The 23,557-nt window shown below is 36.4% G+C and overlaps 1 protein-coding gene across 10 annotated transcripts in view; it reads right to left on the bottom strand.

The window, feature by feature from the left end:
* The window catches only part of tenm3 (teneurin transmembrane protein 3), a 287,657-nt gene that overhangs the window by 232,485 nt on the left and 31,615 nt on the right, over positions 1-23,557 (bottom strand). For 9 of the 10 annotated variants that reach the window (XM_028017268.1, XM_028017271.1, XM_028017270.1 and 6 more), the window contains exon 2: positions 13,916-13,989. The gene's annotated coding sequence lies outside the window, so the exon portion shown is untranslated. The remainder of the gene's footprint in view (positions 1-13,915; positions 13,990-23,557) is intronic. The other variant, XM_028017269.1, reaches the window with a different exon arrangement.

The following is a 23,557-nucleotide window of genomic DNA, read 5'->3' as shown; positions in this document are numbered from 1 at the left end:
AGCTATTCTTTTAGAACTAGTTAAAATTTAGCCTAATAAAAAGGAAATATACTTTCATAATCTTCGTAACATCATATTTATAAAAGCAAATAGTTTCTTGGCAACTTCAATGACTACTGATACTGTTGTATTTGCTCCAGATACAACAGTGCAGGATTGTTAATGAAATGATTTAATATTTACGTTGCTTCCAAAACAGTTGGCAATTCTGAAGATTGTTGCACCACTCTCTGTCTTCAAGATGTTCCCTGTTGCCAATTTAAAAGACTGGGAAGTGAATATGAATTTCATCACCTTATTGAAACACAGATTAAGAGCTGGGCGATGTAACTAAAACAGCCAAAATATCTCATTGTTTTTAGTCATATTATTTCTTTGTAGTATGTGTAAGAGGGACATGAGACGTATTCAGCTCAGAGCTGGCTCTTCACATATATAGTTTTTTATTTTGTGTGCAGAAATACATTTTCTTTTGTGGCATACAATTAAAATAACACTTTTGGAACAAATATATATTTTGGGTAAAATCAGTGTTTGAAATGAATTACTAACAGATTTTTGTTACATTATTAACAATAATAAAAAACTAAAAGATGCATTGGAATATTATTGTCTAGCTACCCCACTTGAGTTTATTCATTTTTCAGTTGATGTGTTGCTTTTACGCAATTTTCATGCTCCTTTAATCTTTTTTCTCCATTTAAATTATTTATATCTGCAGGTCAGGTACAGAAGGAATCTGTGAGAAGGCAAAGGGAATGCTGTATATCCAGATGCAAATGTAGCACAGCTGAAGTAGGATAATACGCACACAAAGCCAAGACTGTTTGGGATACCAAGTGATGTTCCTTCTATATTCAAATGTCTTTCTTTCTAATGCTGAGAGATTTCCAAGTTCCACTGATGCAGCTGCTCTGACTGACTTAATGTTGCTTGATGATCTTTTGCCTGAGGTCATCTATGTCGTACAGATTGTGCTCACAGTGCTCAATGTTCTGACAGTAGCTGCAACTCTGCAGACAGGCAGGTATTAAAATGTAAACTGTAACTGCTAAAGGGGAGGTAAAAGCAGCATGTTTTCTTTGTTGTTTAATACGAGGCACATTTGCTGGAAATGCTTTTTTTTTTTTTTACAGGTTGAACATATTACTTTTGCTAAGTGCCAGAATTTAAAAAAAGAAAATATTACATCTTAGACAAGACATCCTGAGGGCAGATATTGTACATTTCTATGTATGCAAATGTGACAGACAAGAAATGTGTGTTAAAGTGTGTTTGTTTTGCGATCTGTAACTTAAACTGTGGTAGTGAGTATTTCAGTCTGTTTTTGAATGAATGAACCATTGGAAGGATTCTGTGTTTTCAGGAAATTCAGCTGGAGCTTGTATGGGACTGATAGTCCAAAATAACAAATCAGTCTTGTCGTTTCATTGATCAACTTCAGACTGTAATCACCATAAAATAAAAAGGTAAGAAAGGATCCTGGAACAGGTGGGATTGTCAAACAAGTGTGACATAATGACACAAACATGGACAGCGGTGGAAACAGCAGGACGAGTCTGCAGGTACAAACAGAACAGAGACAAAAGGTGAGCCTCTAGTGTCCATTTATGCATGGATAAATATTAGGAAATAAATTACCTGAGCAGGGGTAATTTTTTTAAATTAATGTATTTTTTATTAAGAATAAATAAATCCAGTTTTGGCCAGTTTAAGACTTAGCATAATGCAAAACATGCAAGCTGGTGTCAGTGTAAAGCTCTGCAGAAATAAATTAGAGACTCAAAGAGTTAAGGCTCCCACATCATCAGAAGTGCTGAAATCGCCTCTAATTGACGTAGACGTGTGACAAAAATGGCCTCATTTTGTTCGCAGAGAGGCATCTGGCTCAGCTTCTCGACACCAGGCCCTGGTCAAACTATTTCGATAGAGCTCTGTGCGAAGTGCTGTGTGATTGGTCAGAAGTTTGTTGCCCTGTTTTGTGCAGAAATTAACTCAGACAGCAATGTTGATTCACTTCAACTAATCTGCATCCATTATACAGTTTGTGTATCTGCAGGAGACAGAAGTACATCTGAGGAATGTTTGTGAGAAATAATGTACAGTTGTAACAATGTACATTGGCTTATTATCATAGCCAATTAAATGCTATAATAATAAGACTGTCAAATGGCTAGAATCTCCTGGATGGAAACTGCAAGATTGTTGCCCACGAAGTTACTTTGTCTTTGACCGTTTTAAAATAGAGGATGCACAGAGGGAAGGAAAATCATCAAATATGTTCAAAAATACTTTAGACTTTATGAAACATTTATCCTTATATTTGTATTGAGCAGGATACAAACACTCACATTTCCAGCAAAATCATTCCCATATGTTTTATATGCATGTAAGATATACTTTTGCTTTCAACATAAATTATGTAGTGTTCTTTCTGTCTACAGACAGACACAACTAACTAACGGAGACTTTGGATCTGGGTTTGGACTGATGAACTTTGACATTTCTGGAAGAAAACCACCTGAGGAACAGAGTGGGGCAGAGAACAGCAGTTGTTGAAGTTGTTTTGAAAGGAAAATATGGGAACACTACAGCTAGTATGACTTTTCAGGTTAGCAAGAGCCGAATAAGAATAACATATTAGAGGCCAGCCTTGCATAGCCAAAACACGAAGCTCATATGTGAAGCCATACATGCCATTACCGATTCCATCTGGGCTGAAATGGAGTTCTGTGTAATGAGACATTCAGAGCATTTCTATCATTCCAGTCATTAACAGGTGAATTGTAATCAAATCATGGAGCAAGTACATTGGCGTGAAAAAGTACTCAACTCCTCACAGAAATATTGTGTTTAAGATAATCAATCAGATTATATCGCACCACAATAAGCCAAGTAAATACAGAAAGTAATTTTCAAATAATGATCTATTAAGGAAAAATAAGGCATCCAAAGCAACCTGGCCCTATGTAGAAAAGTAATCGCTTGCTAAGTGGGTTCGGCCGTTTTGCCAGGAAGAACTCTGTGATAAATGGTGATGAGTCTTTTACATCAAAATGAAAACATTTTGGACGATGCTCCTTTGTAGAAATGCTTTTATTTGGAGGGTTTTATGACTTGTGAAAGTGACATGAAATTATTATTTGAAACTATATTCTTTATTAACAGAGTTTATATTTGATATAACACCTGCCTGGTATAATAAGAAACTCATGATGGGACAAAAACATTGTTAATGATATTGTAACCATTGATAGTAACATTTACATGTGAATATGTACGTGTTTTTTTAAATTGCAAATGTTATATGAAATTGTGATTATTTGCTATAGAGCATCTAGTTTAACAAAGCAGTCATAAGGAATACTGACTCTCTTTCTTTCTTTCTTTACCAACCGTAGAAACCTCCTAAAGTGCACATGTGTCACTGCCAAGAGTAATGAGAGACTGAGTTCAGTAATCAAACTGTACTTTAACTTTTCCATCACCACCATGCATTGTTGGCTTTTCATTGAATTTAAATAAACAAATGCATTTCCTACAAAACTGAAACACATGTGCAGCCCGTTCTCACATGAATGAAAAACAACTCAACAAGTAAACTAGTGCAAGTTCAACAACTACAATCTGGTCTATATTGGTAAGGTTGAATTTTATGTAGATGTATATTTCTCATAAAGGATTACCATGGATTACCATTAAGTGTGTAGCTTACCTCAGATTTCCTGTCCATCTATCCAAACCGATCGTGTAATGCCAAAATGATCAAGAAACATGTAGCAGGACTCATGTAAAAATAATCTAGCCTCTTTTTTTAAGTCACTATTTGAATTTAAAATAGATTTTTCTGTATTTCTCTGTTCTATTATTCCTCCTTTAGACCCTACTGACTTCTGATTATCCAAGTTTCTTCCTGATCTCTTTCTCTCCGGTGTTACTGACTACTTTCAATGACCTCACAAGTGGAAATCTGCTGGGATAATCTCTCTCTCTCTGCCTTTCCTACCTTTTTCCTTCTCCCACCTAATCCCCCTCTTTCCTAAGATTGGCAATGAGAGGGGGATGAGAAAAAGACAGATGTTTGGCACTCTTAGGAAAAAAAAAACAGTCTCAGTTATCTGAGCGGAAAAGCATAAACATGTCATTCAGACTTCTGATGTTGTTTAAGAATAGTCTTCATCTGCTCAGCATAATAATAACTGTGACTGGAAATGAGAAGCAACTGAACTGCTTTCATTGGCAAACATTTGTTTAATAATAATTCACAAATTTCTGAGGTTATTTATTGCAACTGTGTTGCACATGCTGCTTACTGTATTTCTGCAACACATTGTCAAAGCAGGTTGCACTAAATAGGAGACACAAACAGAAGTCCAGTAGATTGGAGCAATTTGCACCTACTTCTTTTTTAAGGTTTTTTCGGCGCTAGTGGTGTTTATTTCAAAGTCATCCGACAGGAAAGTGGTTTATGAGAGAGGGAATGGAGATGGAGCAAAGGTCAACGGGCCAGGACTCAAACCTGAGACGCGGGTAAGGACTGAGGGTTCTGTATATGAGTCATGCACTTTGGTGTAAAAACAGAAAGAAAGAAACTGATTACTTGTCTCTTAAAGTGACACATTTTACACACTTTGATTTTACACCTGAATGTGGGGCTGTGACAATCGTATCAAATGCAAGCAATGGGAAAATTCAACTGCCCAAACATTGTTCGACTGAAGCGATGATTTATGGAAAAATGATGCCAAACTAAACAAATTGTGAAAAAATGTCCAAATTCTCACAGAAACATAAAGATAGAATCATATATAACATATTTAGACAGAATATCTGCAAAAATGTTGATTTGGGGGTTAGTATAACTTTAAGTAAAATTATCAACAAGGTTTTGGCAACACTGGGTATTAGACAGTGTGTTTTCAAAGGGACATTCTGTATGGCTGAGCTGAAGATTTCCCTTCAGTCATCAGAGCTAAAATCTGAAGTGGCTGCTGGTTAAAATACCGAACACATATTCAGCTACCCTGAGCAGCGGAGTGAGGAGCAAAGGGAGCAATGAAGGTCTAATGTAGGCGGGGAAAAGAGGCAGGTCAGCCCTTGTTAACAAAGACTTCATTGATTCCAGGTTCCTAACCTCCTCTCCGAGCTTCATTCCCTACTTTCTCTCTCATATCCATCTCTTCTTCCTTGCTGTCCTCTCTGTACATCCCCTTTGACAATGTTTAGTAATTTACATCCACAACAGTTCTGAGGATCTTACATATATTACAGTCTATATTCATCTAGTTGAAGTGTTTTCATTTTGTTTTCTTGCTTTATTCCCTTTCCTGAGATCCACCATCCCACCTCCTTCATGTTCAGGTATCATTCAGCCTCTCCAGCACAAAGGATCTATTATCCTCTGCCTTTAGTGAAAATGGCACATTCACATCAGTGTCTTTGTGCTGAACTCAATTTTAGCATTAATGTTTCTTTACATCCAGATAACAGATTTAAGGAAAGAGCGGCTATGATAAGAGTTAAGCTATGTTGTACAGGGATAAAAGATATTGTGATAATTGTGTAAAAACAGAAAGAAAAGGATGATTTATCTCTAAAAGTGACAATGACTCAGCCCTGTTTCAGTTTTATTTTCAACTATCAGGTCAGACAACATCTGATTCCTGCAGTTATATCCATATCACTGACATAAACACCTGATTCATGAATGGGATTATTGTGAGAGGACCACAGAATACGGCATGTTCGAAAGGAAGAGACAGATGCTACACAGTATTACCATCATCTGCAGCAGTAACTGGAGTACAACAAGCACAATGAACAATAATTACAGTATTACCGCAAGGATAATCACCGAGAAACAGGAGATTGGATAGTAGACAACAGGAGACAAAGGATGTGGAACAACAGAAACAAAAAACCGAAAATAGTTCAGAATAGAGCCTTTTTGCTCCAGCGCTGTGAGCTTTAACACGAACATCACTTGAATTCAGTGAAATGTTAAAGCAGAGCTGAACACACCCAGCTCCTGCACTTATTCCTGCATGCTCTGAAAGAAATGCGTCGGCACAGCGCTGCAGAGTTCCTCCATTTTCTGCATGCCAACACCCTCCTCTGATGTACAGCAGAGCTTTAAACCAGCGGACTTATCCCACTTGGAACAAATCATCAGTGGATTCAGAATCCTGACGGAGCATCATGGTGGAGCATGTAAGGATAAAAACACCAAGCACAGAGGGTTCTTAAAGGGTATATTTTAAAAGTATGTACAAATATGAAATAATATAAGTAATGAAATAAAAATAAAGGATAATCACTGACAAATGTCACTATTTCATCGATTAGTGCTTGTCTTAGAAATGGCAGCAGAGCTGTGTATTAGTTAGAGTTTAGTTTGGGCCTAAAAACCCAACCTTACCCAGCCGTGGAAACTCTGACTGAACCCGATCCGACATAACTAATTAATTTAAATTTTTGGCCTAAAACTGAAGTAAACCAAACATATTATTTTAAGTAAGAGTTTCCTACTTTTGTTTTTAGATCGTTATTTGAGTAAGCAGTGTAGCTTCTCTTGTTTGTAGCTTTTGTTTAACATCTTCCAGCTCCATTTTGTTGCTTGCTGTAATTAAAAGGTGAGTCAATAGCAAATCTTCTGGGATGTATGATTAAGGGAGAGAGAACAGTCACTTACTGCAAGTTCTTTTGCTGCATTTCTTAGGAACTAATGTTGTGTTTTTTTCCTCTAAAAAAACCTGATTAAACTACTAACTGTACCAAATTCATAAGCATGAATCATTACCACGGTGTTTTATTATAAAACAGCCTTTGAGGTTTGATGGTATCCTGCTTGAAAATGCTGAAATATAACAATGTCCATCTTATCTTGATCAGAGAAAACAAATGATTTAAAAATCACTTATGTTGACCAGAAAAACTGCAAAACAGACAAATAGCGAAAAACAATGCAAGACAAATTAGGGTTAGGTAGGTTTAGAATAAATTCTTGTGCTTCAGGCACAAAAATAGACCTAAATGAATTCAAACAATTGCTGGTTTGAAATCCCCCATTACTTTTCTGTACAGCAGAAGGACACAGTATGCATGTGCGTATGCTCTATTATTAGCATGAAGAACATGCTTTCCAGGCTGAAGTGAACCATTTTCCAACTGAGAGAAAATCCCCAGAGATTGAGGCAGAAAGTGCACTGTAGCTGTTTAGTAGCACATCTATCTATCTATCTATCTATCTATCTATCTATCTATCTATCTAAACGATAGATAGATTTCATCCAAAAAATCCCAAAAACGTTTTAACTTACTTTCTTTAAGACGTGGGAGTTTAATTCTTGTGGACTCTGTCTGTGACCATCACATTCAGTAAAATGAGTTGAATGCCATTAGATAGATGAAAGCTTATTTTTCAGCATATGGAGCTTCACAACAGCACACCAAATGTATATATTTCACCAAACGTTGGAAGATGGTAGCTGATGGCATGGCTAAGGGAGTGAATGCATCATCTATGCACATGTTAATGTGCACAGGTCACAGCTAAGAGTTTTTCTATGCAATCCCTGAATATGAAATGTATCTATTACTATGCTGATTGCACACTGTGATCTTTCAGTACCTCATTTAGATTGCCAATAAAATGCTAGAGGGAAATTAGAGTATGTTTCTGCGTTACAGAACTAAACAACAATCAAAAAGCACAGCATGCTAGGAACTCTAGCAGGAAAAATATGAAAAGTATGCTGTAGAGGAACTGTGTCCTCTTGCTGTATTCAACATTAAATTAGATCCCTCTCTTCAAAGGACAAAGAACAGGAGAACTTCTCCCGTGAATGATACTGGGTAAAAAAATTTTTTTTTAAATCCTTAAATAAAAGAGACATTCCATCAGTTCTAACATGCTGAGCTACAATTTTACATACATATAAAGCTGAGATCCCACAACAACTATTAGCTCTGCAGTTCTCTAATTAATATGGCGTGGTGTTGCTGTGAGTCCCAGAGGCCGGAGAGGTAAAAGCTTAATGAGCAGGCCAGAACCAAACCAAAGTAATTTAGAGGCCACACACACATCTGACTCTGATTTAGAAGTTTGAGGATGAAACTCCCAAGCAGTTTAGAAATTAAGCACAATGTTTGGTTCTGTTAATTGGAATTGCGTTAGAATTTGCTACATGCTAGTTTTCATTATTCTTTAACATTTTAAAAGGTTATATGTGAATGTTTATTATAGTTTACCATAATTTCTGCTGGACTAGGAGCCTCTACTTTTTACACTATTTGAATGCTGTGATGCAGCTAGTATTTGATTTTTTACAACGGGTTTAAAACCGCTGAACTGCTAGATGATGAAGAGAACAGCAACACTGAGAAAGATGACTTTAGTAGTTTGAGTGCACAAGAAAAAGATGCAGATAGTGATCAATGACTTTTCCTGGGGAGCTTCTGTATTTTTTTAAGCAGCTGTGTCACAGGCACAGTGGGCACTGTTTATATTCAGGTGTCCTCAATAGTCCAGATTTGTTAAAATGAGACAGCTAAGCTGATCTAAAAAAATTAGGTACCTGTGAAAATAGTCAGTTCACCAGAAAAAACATTTGACATAAAATTTTCAAAGTCAACTTTGTTCATTTTCCTTTTTTAATTTCACCTTTATTTTACCAGAATGAAAACCCAATGAGAATAAAAGCCTCTTTTTCAAGAGAATCTTGGTCAAGAAGCAGCAACAAACACCACAAAAATTGCAGAGTTAAAAAAAATGGTAGCTTATACATTTGACCACTTCCTGTCATAAGCATGAATAGAAGCTTATATCCTTCTGCTAACCACTCCTTTAGTTCTTATGAACTTTACAGTTAGCCTCCATATTACACCTTATGATGCACACAAAAGCTTTATTATGCCATTATCCTGAAATTTATTTATACAAATTTACTAAAGATCCCCAGGAAAAAGCAAATAGATTGAAGATTCTCTTAGCACGTTTTTTTTTAAGTCTAGACTTCTCATTTCGGTGTAGTCAAAGATTTAATTCTGTTTAATTATCAATAATAAAACATAAATCTAATAAATTCAGTTTGTTGTGAACAGGTAGATGTTCTATGCAAATAGAATGAGCCCCGAGCTCAGTCAGTGCCCAGCAACTGAGACATTTTTGTAAGATGAATGATATTTTCTGGTTTGTGAAGGGGAAGAACTACCTCTGCAGGCACACTTGCACCTGGAATACAGGACTGTTTCATTGATGGTTGGAAAAAATCAGAGCAAATGTGACCTCTTTCCTTGGTTCCATACAATAGTCACTGAAATATTTTAGACTTAGAAGCAAGACAGAATCCTTTCTCAAAGAGAGGTGCTTTCTTTGTAGGGCAGCGTTTTCTCCTTCCACTGATCTTGTTATTCTAAGCCAGGCATGTCCAAAGTCCGGCCCGAGGGCCAATCACGGCCCGCGGTCAGATTTCACACGGCCCGCAGCTTCGGTCTTATAATGTATTATTTATGGCCCGCCTGCACCGTGAAACAGAATAAATAAATCATAAAACTTGAAACTGTAATTCCTCCTTTCACCAAATGGTGGCAGCACCACTTTAATACTATCAGTCTCTGCCTCCATGCAGCGAACCCCTCTCCACTCATTTCTGCCATGGCCACTGCAAAGAAAACGAGTTTACAGTGAAGGCCGCCGCTTTCAAGAGAGATGGGAATTATAATACTTCTTCACTGAAAATCAAGGCAATTGTGCTTGTCTAATTTGTAATGAGACGGTTGCCTTGTTTAAGGATTTCAACGTAAAGAGACACTACCAGACTAAACATGCTAACACATACAACAAGCTAACAGGGAGTCACCGTGCTGAAAAACTGAAGCAGCTCCAAGCTGCACTGGCATCACAACAGCGATTCTTCACGCGGGCCTGTGGGTCAAAAGAAAATACCACCAAAGCAAGCTACGATGTTAATGTTAATAGCTAAACATGGCAAACCTTTTACTGAAGATACATTTATCAAAGACTGTGTTATGAAAATGGTGGAGAACATTTTGCCCTGAGAAGAAGCAAGAATTTGCGAATGTTTGCCTGGCAGTAACAGTGTGGCACTGAGAGTTGAGGACATGAAATTGAGTATTTTGAACGGTAACGTCTGTCACTATCAGCAGTGAAGAGCGAATCGAACATTTATGGCACTTAATTTTATTAAACTCTTGAGTAAGATTTGGTTATTACTGTTGATGTTATGAACCTGTAGATGTGACAAACTATTACTTTCTGAAAGATATTGTAAATGACAAGAGCAAAATTCACTTGTTTTAAGATTTAATAATAACAGACAACTTTGCATTACTTATAACTCCTGTTTAAAATGTTCTTGAGGCAAAGATATTTTTAAACTCATGTAAATTTAAGGTATTTCATACAGTTTGTTCAATGTTATCTGACTCTCCAGATATGAATGAAAGGCAGAATTTGTGTTTTTAGAGTTATTCTCATCTGCCTGAGTGGCTTATATTTGGTTATTTTGTCATTTGAAAAATAAAGATAATTGTGACAATGAAAATTGTTTTATAACGGTGTGTATTTGCATGAAACTTTTGTAGTTAAAAAATGTCCGAACAAACTATTGGCCCCCGGGCATCTTCACTTTATCAAATCTGGCCCTCTTTGCAAAAAGTTTGGACACCCCTGTTCTAAGCATTTTAAAAGCTTGGAAATTCTAGATTTCTTTTTAATCTTGAATTAAAAAAAAAAAAAAAGCCCAGGTGAGATCCTAATTAGTCAAGCAATTATGCACTACTGAAGCAAAACAAAATGGATTCATCCTGTTCACTTTCTTAAATGAAAACCTGAAAAGTGTGGTGGGCATTTTTACTTAGCCCCACTTATTTGCAATTTTGTAGAACTGCTTTTTGCAGCTATTCCAACTGCACATCTTTTGGGGTGTGCTTCCATAAACTTTGCACACCATTTTACCAACTGAAATGGCGTCCCATTGTTATGTGTTAAACAGCAGTGAGATTTTGTGTAGATCATTTTTGGAAAATGGCTTTTTAAAATTCATCCTCTCTGGAAAATGCTCGTGATCGTTTGATCGTTTCTGGTCTTCCAAAGTGTCAAAAACCATGGGCCTTTTGGTTGCTTCTACTGCCTCAGTTTGCCAGTTTGGTTGGGCAGAAATGTCTTGACAGGTTTGTAGTAGTGTCATACTCTTTCAGATGATGGATAAAACGGAGCTCAGTGAGATGTGAAAGCATGAAATATTGTTTTCGAACTCAACTTTTCTATATACTTTTCCTCAACTTTTTCCCTGACCTGTCTCCTGTATTCCTTTATCTTCTGTCAATGTCAACTCTATTCATATAGCACATTTCCAACAGATCCAACTGCACAAAGTGCTCTGCATGGTAAATATCTATCTATATTCACTAATGTTTTCTAACAAACCTTAGAGGTTTTTGCAGATTAGCTGGATTTATACTAAATAACATACAGGTGGACTCTATTTACTGACCTTAGAAGGGAGTTGGCTGCATTAGATTTAATTTAAGAGCAAGAAGAAGAGTTCTATGTAAACTAATACCACATGTTTTGGCAGAAACTTCAGTGATGTGACATAAAATTTACAGCATTAGTTGATTTTCAGTACATAACAAAAGGGGAAGGAAAAAGAAAAAGGAATTTGGAGACGGCAGCCTGGCTGCATGGAGTTTGGCTGACAAAGACATTAACCAAAGTTACTGAGTCGCGAGGAAGCTTTTATACAGCACAGTTCATTGTTATCAACTCAGACAGTACATGCATCCCACTGTCTCATTTGATCCTGCTTTATTAATTTATTTTCTTGCGCAATGTACCAGACAACGTATCCAGCAGGTCACAGAGTCAAAATGACCTAGATACAAGACTTCCAACAGCATGTCAGAGCACAATCTTACTTTACAAATGTTTTTGTTTTGTTTTTTTAAAAGGATTTAACCCTTTTTCTTCCACTTTACAATTGACTTGACGCCAGCTCCGTCCCCATGCTGACGTAGAGCAATCCTCCCCCAATCATTCCAGGGCACTTGTCAGCAACTGACCAATCAGCGTTCCAAGTACAGTACTCTGACAATATTGACAGTATCTATCACAGAAAACACGCTGCAGTCGGAGAGATTAAGAGGAAAATAATAGATAATCACTGTCCAAGTTGTCAGTGGGTAATATGCAATCCCAACAGCCGTCACCCAGAACATACAGTAATAAACAATTTATTACATTTTCAAAATCAAAAAGGAGTCTGGAATAACGCAAGAAATGGATCATGGACTGCAGACCACCTCATGTCCAGTTGAATGAAACTGATGGACGGGAACTACATCGTTAGTCAACACCACGAAGGTTACCGGTAGTAAACATCCCAGTTTTTGTCATAACGATACGTACTGATAGCTCCGTGCTAGCGACTCATAACTCAGTTAAATTAAAATAACAATGCTAAACATCTAATCATTTCCAGATCAATAAGTGAAGGTAGTTGTGCTGGATTTTATGCATGTAGATTCCAGCGGTAGCTCTATGGCAGCATGAAAACCGACCGCGCTAACTAATGATTCAGAGTATGTAGACCAGGGGTCTCAAACTCCAGTCCTCCAGTCGCTGTCCTGCAGTTTTTAGATGTGCGACAGGTACAAAACACTGGAATGAAATGGCTTAATTACCTCCTCCTTGTGTAGATCAGTTCTCCAGAGCCTTGCTAATGACCTAATTATTCTATTCAGGTGTGGTGCAGCAGAGGCACATCTAAAAGTTGCAGGACAGCGGCCCTCGAGGACTGGAGATTGAGACCCCTGATGCAGACAGTTCATAGTCTACGTCTCTACCTTCTCACTCCACTTTAGGTTTGCTCTCATCCCAACTGCATTCACATTAATGTTTTCATTGTTAGATTTACATTATTTTAATCATTATTAGCAAATTAGTGTTCAAATAAGCTCTCCTTCCAATCTGACAGTCTCTACATTTATAAAGCTGGTTGAATAACACATTGAAAGTAAAAACAATAATGAATAAAGTACAAAGATAGGATGCTCTCATTAGAAAAATATCTGAATTGGTGAGAATATAGTAGACTGTTACTTGGCCTTAACTAAAAAAGTCCTTACTTTGGGGTTAACTGATTACCAGGTTCAGAAACTACATGCATGTTTCTCTGTGTCTACAGTGAATATTAGTTCATAAATGTTCATAAAAGCTGATTTAAAGCCATTCATCTAAGTCCTTTCATCAGGTTGCACCCATTTTTTGCTGATTTTTTTCAGCAAAAAATTTGTTCATGAAACATTTGTTACCTTTGCGTCCAATGATTTTTCTTTTTTTTGCAAAAACAATGACTAGAAAAAACACATTCAGTTTAGTCCAACATTTACAACAATACATAGATGCAAAATTGTCAGATGCTTCAATTATGCTCAACTGACTGCTGAGCAACCCTTATTTCCTCTAACATGCACGCACACCCACACTGGTGCCACAGTCCTTCACCAGAAACAGCTTTCTCTCAAGAGCTGCCTTCCAAAAACACTTGACAAGAACAGAAATTGGCAATTCATTCCCTTACAGCACTGGCTCATTTTTCTCTAACCCACCCCCCTTACTTTTTATTGATCACAATCACTTGTTCCCTGCACGTGTTCAAATCACTGAGTGGCTGCTTTCCCCCCCCCTCCTCAACTCCAACAAGAATAGTCTAATCAAGGCAAACTGGCACTAATCTTCCCTTTATCCACCGGGACATTTACAAAGACGCGGAGAAAGAACATTTTCGAAAAATGCGAACGGGACAGAAAGCAAAGTACGTTGAAAACAAATAGACAATGATCCTATGAGTCCCAGATGGAGAGACAGTGATTGAATGTCAGTAAAACCCACCAACTTTTTGAGTGGTCTAGCCGCTGAATGGCGCCGATTCCTTTCCAGTTTTTATCATTATCTTCTTTCCAAATCTGAAAAAAATAACCAAAGGAAACACAATTTTAGATTAAAATTCAGAATATACATGTATGATGTAAACATCTTCATGAATTGTTTATAAGACTTCCTTGTCTTATTATACAGTATAATACAGTTATTCTGTTAGGGGGAGAACTAGATCTTGCACTATACTAAAACTCCATGATATACTGAATTTCCCTTCTGTGGGACAATAAAGGAAATTTCTATTTTATAATTTCTAAAAGAGTCAACATACTATCCAGTAGCTGTTAAACATCTGATGTCATGTGGTAGAATAAGCTTTTACTATTATGTAGATGTGTGGTTTAAGCTTTATGTTCTGTATTTATGTTTTAAACTTGTATTCTGAAATAAGACAGGAAAGTCTGGGTTGCAGGTTAGCCTGGTTGACAGTAACATTACTCAGTTCTCTTAGCAATGAAAAACCCAGCAATCCATTTATTTTCTGAAGCTGCTTATTCCAGCAGGGTCTGGTTCCTATGTCCAGCAGTCATTAAGCTCAAGGTACACCATGGACCGGTACGTAGGTCCATCTCAGAACAACAGGGACAAAAAAACGTATATCCACACACTCATACTGAATGGCAATTTGAAGTACCTAATTAACCTAACAGTTATGATTTTGGACTATGGGAAGCAGCTATTCAGAGTAGAACGAACTGAATCATTCAACACTTAATTGAGGTTCTTTAAAAGCACTGATTGAAGTTTCTGAAGGCTGTATTTAGCTTATTAAAACAAAAACACATTTTTCAGTTCAAAACAACCAAAAGGTTGGCCACACTGATCAACAGAGATGTTCTCAAAACTATAAAACCTGTAAGGAAGTAGGAAGCATTGCAAAATCCCTTCCAATGTGACTCTTTTCACTGACTCTTTTCAAACCTCCACAGCATGAATTGTGTGGAGGTTTCTCAATTCAAAATAAGAATCACAAAAAATTGGACAGGGCAGTAAAAACAGGAATAATTATATAATTTTCTGAGCTGGCACCACTTAAAACTGTTTTATTGTAGACATGTTTAGCCTAATTTCTGTTCAATTGACTTGATCAAAGTTTGGTATGCTAGCAATAAAGCCTTCAGTGGTAACTCGTTCATACTTTAGATTTAAAAAAAACATTGTGGTCTTTCAGGACTCACAATTTTGTTTCTCAGCGAATCCATCTACAAAAGGTAGCTAGAGGTAAATAAACATTTTGTTTTAATAGCAGCACCATATTCTTCATTTTCCCCATATTCTGTTATGTTACTTATTCTAAGATCAGTTCAAGCCTAGTTTTCAGCTGCCGTCTAGTTTATGATGACAAAAGGAAAACATGCTTTCAGAGATATTTGCAAACATAAAAAATGTGGTTTGAAGATGAAAGTAAGTATAAACATTCATTGCTTAATACTTTGTTGAAGACCCTTGAGGACAAATAATAGTTTCAAGTTTTCTTAGGGATGTCTTTACAAGGTTGTGGATGTTTACTAAATGAAAAAAAAAATGTAAGTGGCCTAATTATTAATGATAAACACAGTCTATGTAGGTGTAATATAATCTCAGTACACATATAGCTGCTCAGAGAAGGACAGTGAACATAGAAAACATTTCAAGGAGAAAGTTTTAGAGAGGTTGAAGGCTAGGTTAGATTTTGTAACATTGTCTCAAGCTTTGAACATCCCATAGAGCTCTGGCTAATCCATCATATGAAAATGGAAAAAACAATGCACAACTGCAGATTTACCCAGACATGGCTGTCCACCTTGATCGACAAGCTGAGAAGGAAATTGATCAAAGAATGAGGCAAGAAGCTAATGGTAACACAACACGACACAAATATGGCCATTATGGAAGACAAGCAAGAACAACAACATTGTTTTTTATAATCCTGCTTGCAGTTTCCTGCTGCCAAAAAGTGTTCCTTTGTTAAGACAAAAACTGAACTTTATTGCTTGCATGTAATGCACCTTGAATGCAAAAAAACTACTGAAACAAATCATCCTGAACACAGCAACTCCACTGAGAAATATGGCTGCGGCAGCTTCATAATGTGGGGAAGTTTGCTCTTGAAGTTGGTCAGAGCTGATGGGAAGATGGATGAAGATAAATACAGGCCAGTTATGGAAGGAAACCTGTTAGGAGCAGCAAAAGACTCAAGACGTGGGTGGAGCTTCATCTTCTATTGTGTTTGAATGTTCCAGTCAAAGTCCAGACATAAAGACTTTAACACTGATGTTTACAGGCGCTCCTCTTCTCAGGCAAAACTGATAGAGACAAATCTAACAAATTTTGTAATAGATGGGGAAGATAATTCTAAAACGTTTTGAATTATGGGGGTTGAATACAGATATTTCTGTGTAAAAAGTAAAAGCATGTACCATTTGCCTTCCACTTTATAAAATATGTAATCTGAGAGCTCATTCAATTAGGAGTTAATACTCCAGGTTTCTGTCTAAGGGGTCAGGTGTGATGAGTCTTACTCTTTAAGAAGGTATCCAGAAGACTTTATCACTGTCTTCTTCTGAACATCTTACCCAGGTTTATCTGCTAAATCAACCAAGCTAAGTAGTTTCTCAGCCTGTCACAGGTAGTGACAGTTGTTGCTGAGTTAAGTATATTTTAGGGGCTCAGACCTAAGCACCAAGGGGTATTCTCTCTGCAAACTTTATGTCAAAACCATCTGGAAAAACTCCAAAAAGTATATTAAGACAAGCACCCAGGCTTCCCTCTACTGCCAAAGAATCAAAAAGATGTTTTAAAAAATGTTAAAATAAGACTACTACTTCTGTATGATCAATTATGTAAACATTTTATGCTAAGTTCAGGAGGAAGAACATACAGCACAGAATTCAGCAAAAGAGAAATATTAAATAATCATGTAAAAATCTATGCAAGAGTTTGACATTTTCTTATCTAATGACTAGGTATGAGAGAGAAAACTCTTGAAGCTCCAACAGAGAACCACACTTTGTTCTGTCAGATACGTTTGTTCTACTTTCCCCTTTTTTGTGTTGCTCTATCAAATAACAGCCCAATAATACATAATACACTGAAGTGTGTTGAAACGTGACAAAATGCAAATAAAACCCTTTGCAAAAATGGTATGTCTTGAGGAATTCATTCTACATTCATAAGTCATTTAAGTCTTTTCTTTTTCCAGAATTCCTAAAAATACCTTTCCATTTCCCATAATTCCATGTGTTTGGGAAACTGAAGGTCTGTCAAGATTAAAACACTTTGTGTGTTCATGTTTATTTGTAATCTTTAATCTGGCCAAGAGAAACACTTTTTTGACAAAAGCAATTCTTCAGCTTCCTATGAAACATATTACAGATAAAGATTATATAAATATGTTTTTTCTTTGCCGTCAAAGTCTCTTTTACTTTTTCATTTCGTGTGCTGAATTTCTTAATTTCTGAAGTGTTGCAGGCCATCACAGAAGCAGCCAGTACCTATCAAACCTCAGGGGGAGTACTTTGTTTGTCAGTATCTTTTTGTCACAACAATTTGGCCCTGAAGTGTGATGACAGCTTGAACGAGGGGGTGTCAGCAGCTAAATTTTAGCCCCTTAGTCCAGTGGAGCATAGCAGAACACTTCTTTAGTTTTCATGGATGGATAGATGGATGGAAGCAAAGATAACATCCCAGCAGGGTTTCTTCTTGTTCAAGGCTTTCAGCATGTTACTAATCTCCCTAAAATTTTGAAATACCCCTCTCTCACCCAACCCGGCCTCTGGTTTCTTTGAACACAAAACATTTCAGTTCCAACGGCTTTTGTTGTACATTTTTATATGATGCTCTTAGCAGGACCTTTTGCGAAAAGTGTCACATAGCAAACCCTGTAAGTAGTATAAGAATTTCTTTGCTATGGAACTGATTCGAGCGTAGAATATTTCAAGTATGAATTGACCTGTTTTGCATTTTTCTTTTATTTCCTTATCCACCATTAATCACATAATTTTTTTTTCTCTAGCAGCTGTCACATATTACATAAATGATATTTAAATAATCATCATTTGGCTTTATTGTGATTCCTTGTCACATATACTTCTACATCTTCAAAAAATTTAGAAAAATTAAAATGTCAAAGAAGAAAAGAGTGAAAGAAAAGTAAATTTAAAATAGACAGTGTTGTTTTAAAACTCAGACAGCAGCTCCCGGTCTGATGCAGAGGTTGCATTTTGCCACAAGTGTCCAGTCATTTCACATTTCACTTCTCGTAGAACAGAAATGTGAGCCAAGTGATGTCCCAACACATGCATGTCAAATGATTCATGGTGTAATAACAACCTTCTTTATTTTTTAAATAGTAATTAAAGATTGGTGTTTTTTAAATGCAACTGTCCCTGTAAGTATTACATTAACTAAAAATGCAGCATCAATATTTTAAATACTACTGAATTTGCTCCTAAATAACTGCAATGTGTTTACAGAACCACATGGTAACGGTATCCATTAAGTTCTCCATAATTTTAAGGTAAGGTATTCATTGCTGAAAGCTCCACCTAGCCTTATAAAGACAAACTTCTTCCTGCTGTCGTCGTCTGCCAATGGCAGAGATAAAGCTGGCAGGCATCAGTCTTGTGGTCACATAAATGCAACATATTTCTCTAAGAAAAGTTAGATTTTACCTCAGCCATTACAATAAATCTTCTGCTGAACTAATACAATCTGTCTGTGACAGTGCACTCGCAGCATAGCATTAGCCTGTTGATCCACCATCAGAACACGGCTAGAAGTAGAGTATTGGGTTCTTATTTCATCTAGAATCAAAAATGCTTATTTATTTTCTTGTTTATGTGTATAACACAATGTTCTTAAAGCTCATAAGCTGTAAGTGCTTCAGTAAATTACTGAATATTGATGCAATCTTGATCAGCAGAGAACAGAAAGTAGCACCTAATAAACACTAATGCACAAGAGCTACGTGTAAAAATGCTGGGAGTCACTCCAACAGGAAGTAAGTTCAATATATATTTATATGTAGATTTATGTTAATACATGTCTGTCATCCTCAAGAGGTCAGGTGATCAATAGGTATAACTTAAAATGAATTCATAAACAGCTAAAGTAAAAAAAATGAGGCAGTGATGTCTCAGCAAAAGTATCTGTGAAAATGTATGCTGTTACATCCCAATACTTTTCTCATTAACTATAATGAGAAATAAATAATCTTCACAAGCCTTACATTTTGCTTTCCTTTCACACTTAGATTTACAAAAAATAAATTTTTAGAGACGATAATACATGTATGTGGTGACATAAGAAAGTTTCAGCATGCTAGATCAAACAACAATCATGCTGGATTGCAGGTAATCTGGACCTGCAATCTCTTCCTGGTTGAACTGTTGGACAGAAGGAGAAGAAACAAGGATCTCTGGCAGGACTTCTAACAGTTGTAGAGCTCACAAAGGGTTTTATCTGTGTAGAGCTGAATGCATTTCTAACTGTGATTGTTAGGGCACATTCAGCTTTTCAGTGTCCCTGACTTTTATATACTTTCTGATGATTTAATAAAAAAGATATAGTTTATTTCTATTTTTCCAGCTGACCATATTTTACATCTGGTTGCATATTTTTTACAAACTTATCTAACCTATATTTTTTGAAGTCAAATTTCCTTTTAAAAATGCCTTAATGACTTCTCTGGTTGTGCTTTAAAAAAACAAATATGGAGTAGGGAAGACACAAAACTACAATTGAAATAATCTGATGTATTGACAGCAAGTTCATTTCCACATGGTGTTGTGGAAACCTGATGTATGAAGAGCAAGCTTGGCAAAGTGAACAAAATCAAAATCAGCAACCCCACCTGCAGCATTGTGCATTCAGACATGGCCTGAAGGCAACTGCTCCAGCCACTGGAAAACCCACCAACAACAACCCCAAACACACAAAAAGGACTTTCCTTTACAGAGATAGCAGAGAAGGTCTTTACTACAGGCTGTTTGCTGGACTAGCTGAGGAAAGAAATCGTAGCTCTGGTGCAATTCAAAAAGATCAGCACCTCAGAGACTTTACATCTTTTAAAAGTTCAGTTTTGTAAGACCCTATGTTGTTTTTACCTCCCTTCTTAAGATTTTGGGCCAGACTGTAGAAATCAAGATATACATATTTACAGGTTAGCCTACAAAAAACAACATAAAGGTGCATAAACACACTTTCTGATTAAAAACCAAAATAACTTAATTGCAAATTCAGTGAAGTAATTGATAGTTCTGGTCTTGATATTGTCAGAATATGAACATGGGTACAAAAGGTTGTATTTCTCTTCTAAGTAGAAAAGAAAGAAAATAATTCTGCCTGAATTTGTAGTTTTGTCATGATATTAGTTGACCAATCACATGTGGCTTTTTACCAAATCCTATTTTATTCTGACTTCATAGATGGTTTTTTGGATCACTGCTTCTTTACACTGAAGTAATGCTACTCTTAGTGGATAATAATTTTCGTCTATCCATATCTTATGAAAAAGCTGGACCAAAATGCAGACAAGAGCAGAAGCAGACCATTGTGGAGATTTAATAATGAAAATAATAAACTTGGCACAAGGAGAACGGGACATGCAGTGTTTACAGAGTGACGGGAAGAATCAGTGAAGAACAATAAAAAAACAGCAAGTCCATACATTAAGGGAAGGATGGAGAAGGATACAGAATGCAAGTGAGTTAATTCAGGGAAAGGAACAGCTGTGGAAGAGAGCAGACATGCAGACTGAGAGAAGTTGAATAATTAACATGAAGGAAGCTCACCCAGACACAATGAAACTACAAGCCAAGTGAAAAAGTACAAGACGTAAGAGAACTAAGTTCAAATGCACAAAGAACAAAACGCCAGAAAAAGTTTGGAAACTAAACAAAAAATGATACAATATGGCATCACCCTTTTAACAATAATGAACAGATATTCTAACAGGGCTGCATAAGGATTTGAGAGCCACAGCTTATACATATTGAAAAAATACTTATGTGGGTGTACCATTATAATATATTTCAACATAAACTTCAACTGCTGTGTTTTGCTTTATGAAGGCTAGACCAATAAGCAGGCTAGTATAGATATGATCGATAACAGAAAATATTATAGGACAAAGGCAGCAACACAGCAGGGGAGAAGGAAACGGACAGTGGCCAGGAACAACACAGACAATAATGGAGGAGTCAGTGGGGAACAATGTAAACTGGAGAGCTTAAATACACTGAGGGAGAGGAGAGGCACTAATCAGAGGTACGTAGAGGCAGCTGGGGAAGAGAGAAGAGAGAAGGAAATTAAGAGACGTAAACCAGCTGGTAAACTAAGGGTGGGAGAAAGCTGAGACACAAGGAAACCGTAGGAAAAACTATGAAAAAACTAACAATCAGCAAACACAAATCAGAGGAAAGAAATTCAAAAGATAAAAAAAGGAAAAAGTGAACTAACACATGAGATAAACAAAAATGGAAAGATCTAGAAAAACAACCAAAGAAATTATCCAAACAGAAACCATTGGACAAATATATATGGATAACTTTACCTGCATTTTTGCAATCATAACATTACGCAGATTTGCACAAATTTAAAATTTTTGCTCTTTATAGTAAAACAGGAGCCCTAAGACATTAGCTGGTTTCTGCTCAGGTTGTCAGCCTGCAATCAGCTTAGTTAACTTAAAAGCCAATTTTCCAACTACAGTCTTGAACAGTGCTATTTACGATGCTTGGTGGGGATTCATTCATTTCTACACCAATACTGTTTGAGATTTTGGCAACCAGAAATATTTCTAACTAACTTAATGTGTCCTTGTTGCAAGCACAACTTATGTGAAGCAATCTCCTTTAAGCCTGCTGACTGGCTGTGCACTATCAATCAATCAATTAATGAAGTTTATTTGTACAGCACATTTCAACAAAAAGGCAGTTAAAAGTGTTTACATCATAAAAACACAAAATAATAAAGTCATAAAAAGACCATCCAGGTTATGGAGGTGGAGGATGGCACCTCTCCACTAGCATTTCCTTTGGCAGATTAATAACTTTATGATGATGAGAAACATTTTATGGTTTTGAAACTTTCAAAAACTTTGCTATATTTTTGGTCTGAAATAGGGCACAGATGTAAATTACACCAAATTCAGGCAAATGAGTGTGGCAGTTTCCCAAAACAGCACAGATAATGTTAACTCTCTAGCAAAATAACATACAACACAATCTTAGAATACATTTTTGTTACTCGGATCTTACTGTGTTTCAGTTTACACATGAATCAAACACAGAAGCCATGACTGGATTGAGCTAATCTCTCACAGATGGAAACATACAGATTTTGTAAATGTATGAATACAGCTATGACGCTGTGTTTCAGTTTACACTAGCATATTATATTGACATTTGTTATGTTGAAGTTTTTCATCAAAAGCAGCTTACAAATAAGGGCACAACAATTCAGTTAATATCAAAGCTGATCAGCGCTTTGAAAGATTAGTGACATGAAATTGATGAAAGTAGCTAAGTGAAACACAGCAACACAGAGTGCAACCCTGGCCAAAAACAAATTTAATCATGAGTCTTGGTGCTCATTCAGTTGCTAATTTTGTTTTGTAGCAAAAATAATTAATCAAAAAGACACAAAACTAAGTCCAATTTTGCAATGGCACACTTTTTTTATATCAAGAATAGTTAAAATTGGTAGATCTTAATGCTGACATTACTGATGTTAAGTATCTGCAGCAGTTTGCGGATTCAGTAGAAACATGGGCACAATGAGAACAACTGTCTATTACAAGAAGGGAAAAAGGTAAATCAATACAGAACAGCTGAAGATGTTGGTTGTTCCCAGTCCATAACCTGGAGCAAGTCCAATCAAAATAGAAAAGGTTGCAAAAGGAAAACATTCAGTGCAGCGAGGAAGACATCAAAGCATCAGGACACAAAACTTAAAGCAACCGGTCTTAAAAATAGAAAATTCACAACAAAAGAAAAGAAAGACAAATGGGCAGAAATAGGAGTCCACATTGGGGAGTAAAAGAAATCAAACGGGATACACAGAAGAAAGAATATCTGACCAAAAGAAAAAAAAGGTTTGAGTGGGCTAAAGACAAGCAGTCACGGATGGTGGATAACTGCAAAAATTGCACTAGCAAAATAGATGATACTAACATTTACTTGATGCCATGCAATGAAATGTGTAAAGATATGTACAGTTATTGATAATCTGAAGTCTATTTTTCTGTTCAAGCAGCACAGCAGTTGGAAGTATACCTCCACAGTGAATGCAGGGCTGAACCTTGATATTTTACACATTCTATCAATTGAAAGTTCATTCCCCAAATAATTGCAGCAACCAAGAAAACCAGAGAATCTTCAATGAAGCACTCTGTTTTTGCTTTTTTGGTTTCTGATTCCACTTTTTTTGGCCTAATTTAAGGATTCCATAAATCTTTTTCTATTACCTGATCAGTGAAAATATGTCTTCAATTAGAACAATGCCATTGCATTTCCTCTGATACATTTTTACAAAGGCAGAATGTTATTTTTGTGATTTTCTGTTTTTCCCAAATAGCAAAACAAATGATTGAACATTCTCCAAGTGTATTGA

The sequence above is a fragment of the Xiphophorus couchianus genome, chromosome 5 (assembly GCF_001444195.1).
Source record: "Xiphophorus couchianus chromosome 5, X_couchianus-1.0, whole genome shotgun sequence".
Taxonomy (NCBI): domain Eukaryota; kingdom Metazoa; phylum Chordata; class Actinopteri; order Cyprinodontiformes; family Poeciliidae; genus Xiphophorus; species Xiphophorus couchianus.
The sequence above is the reverse complement of the archived record's forward strand: the minus strand, read 5'-3'. Positions and strand labels throughout refer to the sequence as shown.